The following is a 7520-nucleotide window of genomic DNA, read 5'->3' on the forward strand; positions in this document are numbered from 1 at the left end:
CTCAACTACGTGTAGGATGTTCCGGTTATACGGTGAAAACCCTAAACTGTCGTAGATCGATTTAGCTTAATATTAATGAAGCAGGACACCCATGTTACTGCAAGATCTAACATGAACCATGGGTCAATCGGCTCTTTGAGCCGATGAGCACGGTAACCTGAGAGCCGATCGAGGCTCATTTAATGTTTACGTGTCTACCATGCAGGAAACTAATCGAAGCGATCCAACACCTCCCTGACCAGGTATAGGTCAGGTGGCACGCCCTTGCGACCGTCAGGACGTGTGCCAGAGCATTGCGGGACGACGACCGAGGGACCAGGGCCCACCAGCAGTCTTGGAACCCTCCCGGCTCTTCGTGTTGCTCGTCGCTACTCGCCGGTGGGTTTTGGCAGGCAACAATACCATCTACCAATTCTTAAAAAATAGAACCATCTTATATATATATATATATATATATATATATATATATATATCTCTACTACTTAAAAAGACTAAATAGGTTCCTTATTCTGCCATCTGCCCACAATACGTCAATACGTTTCGTAGTAATAATGTGACCTGCTTCGTCGTTTCCTTTGGTCGTCGATTCCTCGTCCGTCCTCCACATGGGCTAGGCCCAATGAAACCTTTTGTCCAACGCCCCCTTCCTCTAACCCTCGCACAGCCCTGCTCCATCGTGCACCCCAGCCGCCGCTCGGATCTCCAACGCCGCCATTCTCGCCTATCTTGCAACGAGGATCTCCAACTCCAGCTCCACCCCGAGTCCGTCCACCGCCCTGGCCATCACCCCATATCCACCGGCTCACAGATCCCCGCTTGCAGTACCTTTGTCGGAAGGCCCGCGCGTCGTTGTGTGTGCCGCATCTAGAGCCCATGTCGGACTCGGAGGACGACATCACCAGCAGCAGGGAGGTCGCCCCCATCGAGAGCATCAGCAATCCGCTCGCCGATGTCCTCGGGAGAACTGGAAGTGGGCTCCCGACTCCTTCCTGAAGACGCGTCTTGAGGACACTGGATGCGCCCTCAAGTATATCCCACCCATGGTGAGCCCCCTCGATCACAACTAATCATTCACGTAGACTCTACCTTTTGTTGCATATGGCGGTAGTTAATTTGCGGATTCCTTCTTGTTTCTAGAATGAATTAGGTTATGTTGGAGCAGTGCCCTTGAGGGCAAATACATACTACGCTGTTTATTTTACTGTGCTCTAACGGGTGGATTCATGGAGTCGGTCAAATAAACCCTAAGACTGCACAAAAACTTTATATATGTTAACTACTCTGATCTCATGTTCTATCGTTCCTTGAAATGGAATTGCATCTGAAGTGTTGGTCTGCACCCGTTCTGTTTTCAGTGTTGGAGTTGGTGATTTATCCTGTAGAGGTAAAATCTACCAGGATGCTGCTGCATGTCTAATTAGGACGAAATATAATCGTGTTTCTATTGGAAAATTGTGATCACGCCATCAATGGGCACTTCTATTGTCATCACTTGAATATGTATTAAAATAATGAATAGCATATGTGTTTCAGTTTATAGATTGACCATTGTGTTAAAATAACCAGAGATAATTTTTGAGCGGAAAAATAAATTGGGCATTGCATCTTATCGTGTTTGTTTGTTTGTTTCTCCTGAGATCCTTAGAAGCCTGCTTGGCAAGCTCATTGTTAATTTAACCATTCTTTGCTTCAATTCATGTAGTATGAACATACAAGTTATATATGTATTTTTGAATTTTGCGGGTTTGGGATCTCATTGTTGATGCCTCTTGCAGGCACATCGTCAACAAAATTCTGAATATGCATGCTCCTGGTAACATTCTGGTGGTAGTATAATTTATGTGCCCTCTTGAGGAGGGCTTAAGTTCAATGCAGGCCAACTGTTGAGAAACTACATTCCCTAATTTTCTTCTACCATTTTGTAATCCTTGGCAGAATGGTTTGGGGTGGTTCACAACGTCATCTACTCATCTGATTGGAAATTTGTATATGTTATCTATCGTCTGACCCTCCATGGAACTGATGTTGAGGTAACTTTTTCTTGTCGTCAGAAATGGTTTTGCATTTGGCTCTGTTCTGGATCTGTTTGGGTTTACGCTACTCTTCTTTATTACAATATTACTCAGAGGTTCAGTGTATATAGTTAGTTGATCATGTACTATGCATATGGAAAATGTTTAAATGGATCATAGTATTTCTATGTGGACATGACGAAGTGAGGATCCTACTATCACTCAATGTTCCATTGTTGACACAAGCTCATCTCAGTGTTTTTTTGTCACATTAACTAATAGTTCAAGTGTTCTATATCCAGTTGATGACCGAATCTAAACTATTGTAAATGTATGTCTGTTTTCTTAGCAAGGGCCAGAGCTAAGTAACAACTATTTGGATATGTCTCTTTTCAGACTACTTCTGTTGAGTATACAAGCTTTGGAGATCATGTTCAGAAGGCTGAAGGACTCGCTTTTCGCCGAGCTTGTGCCCGTCTTGGTCACTTGCCTTTCATCGGTATTTCATAATTAACTCATGTGTAAAGGTACTTCTCTTGACTGGCTTTCTGGCAACAATGGTGATGCGTGTGCTCAAAAACGACTTCAATATAAGGATCATGTTCAGTAAGATCTGAAATGTGTATTCTATTTTCACACATGGATCGTCGCCTTAAATGTTAGTAATACGTGATGTCAAAGGTGCTTACTGTTGATTATTCGTGGTGTACACTTCTGGAGATATCTCTTGGTGCGTAGGCACTTGCCCTTCATTGGTATTCCATGATGTTGAAATATTAGCTTTCTTCCATTTCTTCTTTTGTTGCTTACAATTATTATTTCCATGGCAGTGACACTGCGTCCCCTACACAAGCATAGTCCACGCATTCAGCAAGGCCCGGAGCTGAGAATGGCGTGCCTAATTAGTTGTCCATTAGTACCATGAACAATAAATCAATGTTATTGTGTGCCCTAATAACTTACGGATTTGTTGTGTGACTGGTGTTGATATTGACCTGCATCCCTTGAACTTGATCAAGAATATTCTACTGATCTATTGCTTTAGAAGTTTCACCATAACAATTGCTTTTATTTAAAGTAGAATAATCTTTTGATCGAGTCATTTTCCTTTTTTTTACATGCGCAATTCTTCATGATATTGTATTTTTGTAATTAATTCTCATGCATATGTAGTTTGAGAAAATTGTTAATCAACAACGTCATGTTGAACACCTGTGTGAAAGGTTTTATTCCAACATACTTAAATAAGTTGTTTTTGCAACTCTTTAGCATTGTGATGGTCTTGATTTATTATCTTAGCATCATGTGGCAAGTCTGCATTTTTTCAAGGATTCTTCTCACATGAAGTTTAAAACGTGTCTCTTTTTTGTTTGTTATTGAAACCTCAAATCAGGTGGGAGATGAGTAGTCATTGGTTCACTTGTCAAATTTTGGGCATCAACGATAATATGGTCTCAAGTGGATGTTGCTTGATGGATTTGAGTCATCTTCAACAAGTGGAAGACCCAAGTTGGTTTGCATCTCTCCTCCTCTTGGATTGCACGATCTATGCAGGACATTCCCATCGAGGTTTGTTTCTATACAATACTATAGCACCAGATTTGATCTTTGAACACCCTATTTTTATATTCTATTTTGTAACCGTATTGTTCATAATTGTTTGGCTGAGCTTGGTAATATTGTGGCTAGGCAGGGCTATACATATGAATGAAGCTGGCTCATGTGAGGTTTCAGTTCAGGGCCTAGGCTAGGATCCCTGCTTGTAAGAATGTGGGTTAATTTCCAGGCACCTTTGCTTTGATACGGACCTGATCGTGACCTACAAATAGAGAATCCAATCTAAAGGAATCCGTTCATTTTTTCGTTCATGTCGATTTTGAACTAGAAGAAAACTGCTCTAATCTATTTGAAGTCATGATTTAACCTCTGTAAATGTTTCCTCACATTTGGTAGTCAGTCTCTCTGTCCATTTTTTTCCATATCCTTTTGATTCTCTTTCCTGGTAGATTTTTTTATTTGAAATTAGTAACCTCTGACGCATGGCCCATTAGCACATGACAATTACTTCCATTTTGGAAACAGTTTAAACAACAGAGCTCCTGCCATATAAACTTGGAGCAACAACAAAACAAAGTCAGTCATCATACTTAAAAAGTAGGTGCTTTGCTTAACTGAAATTAACACGATCAATTAGGTTAACTGTCAAATTTGCTTCACTTGGAGCTGACTACGCTCGTTGCGCATATGTGCATGTACGGGGAGGTAGGGTCCTCATGGTGGTGACGACTAATGATGAAGGAGGAAGGGGGCTTGGTGGTGGAGGCGAGGACGGTGCCTGCCCGTCTCCGCTTGGTCTGAGTGGCACTACTACTGCGATATGCAAGCACCTCAGGTGTGTCTACATCCCTCAGTATTTCCAATGATGCATGCCTTATTGTCTACGTCACTCAAAGTAGATTTATGGAGACGCATGTGTTTTCCCTGAGATAAAGGTCAGTGTACAGATGGACTCACTGACATTTATGTTTTGGTCAAACTGTTGTAATGTTAGATGGACTAACTGACATTTATGTTTTCTCTCCTTCCCAATTTATGATGTAGAGAAATTTCTTAATAGCGTTAAAAGGAAAAAAAGTTAAATGCATTTTTTCTAGACATGTATATAATTTTGTGTTCTAAAATGGCTACTAAGAAGGGCTTCTTCAAGATGATCCGTAGAAAGCAATAATCAAATTTGAATATGGTGCAACTTGCAATTCACGAGTTTAAAGAGAAGCATATTATTTCAGCACATACACTTAAAATGAGGATTTTTTATGCTATTTGAATTGACCACATGAGTTGAATTGGCTTTGTTGCAATACTGCAGTGCAATATAATAATATTTGAGGCCATTTAATGGATTGAACAATGCTGTGAAATTGCAGGATGAGTCAGGTTGCAAGCGGGGCGGGATATCCCGCTACGCCGCTGGACCGCCCCGCAAAATACACCCGCGAAACTCCGCTGGGCCGACCGCTTCGTTTCTAGCGGGATGAAGCGGTCACTCCGCATTGTCCACCGACAGGCCGCAAGTACCGCAAAGCCCGCGTAGCTCTCAGATCTCACTGAAGCTCCCAACTCCCCGACGGCCAGAGCCCGGGACCTCCCGCTCTCGCGGACGCCGCCTCCACACCCGGGGCCCCGACCTGCTCTTTCCTCTCCCCTCCCTCTCCGAGAACCTTCTAGGAGTTCCTGAAGCTAGGGTCGACAGTGGCGGCGCCGCCATCTCTACCTCAGGGCTGGCCTGCTTAGATCCTCGACGGAGAACTTGTTCCTCCACCGCCTAATGTTCCTCTGTCGCTTCCCTCGCCAACTGCAGCCTGCGTTTCGTCGCCGTCAACTTCCGCGAGGCCTGCATCCTCTCTCCGCCCTTTCCTCTCCTCCAAGAACAAAGTGCATCTGAGGAGTCGCTGCAGCTACAAACGGAAATACCCAACATCTGTCCAAGGTACATGCTTGATTCTCCAGATTTTGTGCATGTGCATCACAACCCTGCTAGATCTAACTTGTATTCCAGATTTCCAGTTGTGGTTATTACTGGTTAGTAGGTACAGTAGATTTAGCAGGATTCATTACGACCGGTTCTTGATCAAAAAAAATTAGGATATGTTCAGTTGTACCAAACACATGCACATGGAGTTGTGGAACCAATGGAAGGTTGCTAACTGATGGCAGCACATGATGTATTGCTGTCCCTAAATCTTTCGTTTACTCGTGTTTTTTCATAGCTACAATGATGTGACCTTTAGAAGCATGGAGATATCACTCTTTTGGAAACTAAGATATGATTCTGTTATTCTGAAATCTGAATATCATATTCGAATCTTACGACTATTCAGCTACACCAAGATAACAACTTATGCTCCTGAAAATTATTTCATCATTCTTTTCTTCCGTATTTTGGTTACAAGTGTTCCCTGTAACTTCTAGCATACAGCTGCATCTGCGGTAGTAAAATATGGATCCAGTAGTTTAATGCTTCTTATATGTAGATTTGTAGCAAATAATTATTTCTCTGCGGGAGTACCTTTGTCCTACCTTCTTCTTAGTCTGAAGTTGTATTTTCTAACTTCTACCTGATTCCCAAGATGGGAAAAACTTATCTTTAACATACCAGATGAATTTAAACTAGATTGAATAACCATTTTAGCTATGCATCAAAATTAACATTTCAGACTATGGCCCAATGTATTTTCAAGACTATCCATTATTAACTCCTTTGATGCTTGTATGCTTTTCAATGTGGTAGTGGAGTCGTCGGTGGATGGTTTTCCTCAGGTTTTGGATGCGCCTTGTGTGTTGGGATGAGGCCTAATGTATCTTCAAGACTATCAATTATTAACTGATAATTCATGTTGCTTGTTGTGAAATGTCATGTTTATTTTAAGTGTGGCACATCATGTAAACTAATACAACTCATATCTCTTAATTTTACAGGAATGGGTAACTTCCTAATGACCCTAAAGATCAACTTCCCAGAATGATATCCAATGCTCGGAAGGAAGCTCATCCTAGCATGCAAGGGCTCGGAAAGGGCACCTGGGGCGAACTCGCGGATTGGGCCACGGACGCGACCAGTTGGTGAAGGAAGCAGGGGTGTGGGGTGGCTTTGCAGGAGCGGTGCCCTTAAAGCGCACCACCATGAGCCACCCATTAACGGGGTAGACTCCGACCTGAAAGAGGTGAGAGCAGTTGTGGCCAGAGAGGAGGCGGACGACAGCGTGGCCATGGAGGCCACTGACACAAGCTTAGGGAGGAGTACGGAAGCTTTGGGGATGGCGGCACGACGGCGTCGGCAGCCCCAACTCCTACATGACAAACAGGGGTGGGAATAGGGCGACGAAGGTAGGCTGGATCTGGCTTCAGCGGTTGGAGAGGACGTCGGGGAAAGGAGATCAGGCCACTCATTAAGTAGCAATCATGGTGTTGTCATGTTGTAGCGACTGAACATAGAAGCAAGCTGTGTGGTATTGGTTCAGGTTCAGGTCCAGGTCCAGGTCCCTCCCTCTGGTCTAAAAACTTATAGTTACCTAAATATTGTAAATGTATGAATTGGCAAACGAAGGGCATTTTCTTGTTGAAACTAACCACAGACAGCAGCAAGCTGCGGTCAGCACTGACGCCCGCGATTGCCGATCGATCAGCCAGCAAGCTACTTACAATTGTACGTACGCGGGATGGTGCGGGATAATGCGGCCTGCCGCACTGTCCCGCGCTAAGAGCATCCCCAGCCGTTGGAGGCCCTCGGGGCACATTTCGGATGAAAATTGATCCGGATTGGACGTATTTTTGGCATGGGGAGCAACGATTTTCCAGCCGTTTTCTCCCACACGGCCGCCAGTTTTTGGCTAATCTCACTGACACGCGGGCCAAAGCACGGAGTTTGCTCCATCCGGAGTCCCCGGCAGCACCGGGAAACTGAGGATGATCTGGCGAGTCCGGACGGATTTAGTCCTAAATCCGAAC

At 43.8% G+C, this 7520-nt stretch overlaps 1 long non-coding RNA gene across 3 annotated transcripts; it reads left to right on the forward strand.

Moving 5' to 3' along the window:
- Nucleotides 1-572: 572 nt before the first annotated feature.
- On the forward strand, nt 573-7141 carry LOC127294002 (uncharacterized). 3 transcript variants are annotated; one of them, XR_011742844.1, is made up of 4 exons: nt 573-3581; nt 3702-3782; nt 4095-5502; nt 6492-7141. It is a non-coding gene; the product is annotated as an uncharacterized lncRNA (long non-coding RNA). The 3 variants fall into 3 exon arrangements; XR_011742845.1 differs by having other exon boundaries at nt 3706-3782; XR_011742843.1 differs by lacking the exon at nt 3702-3782 and having other exon boundaries at nt 574-3581.
- The last annotated feature ends 379 nt before the right edge of the window (nt 7142-7520 follow it).

Source organism: Lolium perenne, chromosome 4 (genome assembly GCF_019359855.2).
Source record: "Lolium perenne isolate Kyuss_39 chromosome 4, Kyuss_2.0, whole genome shotgun sequence".
Classification (NCBI taxonomy): Eukaryota; Viridiplantae; Streptophyta; class Magnoliopsida; order Poales; family Poaceae; genus Lolium; species Lolium perenne.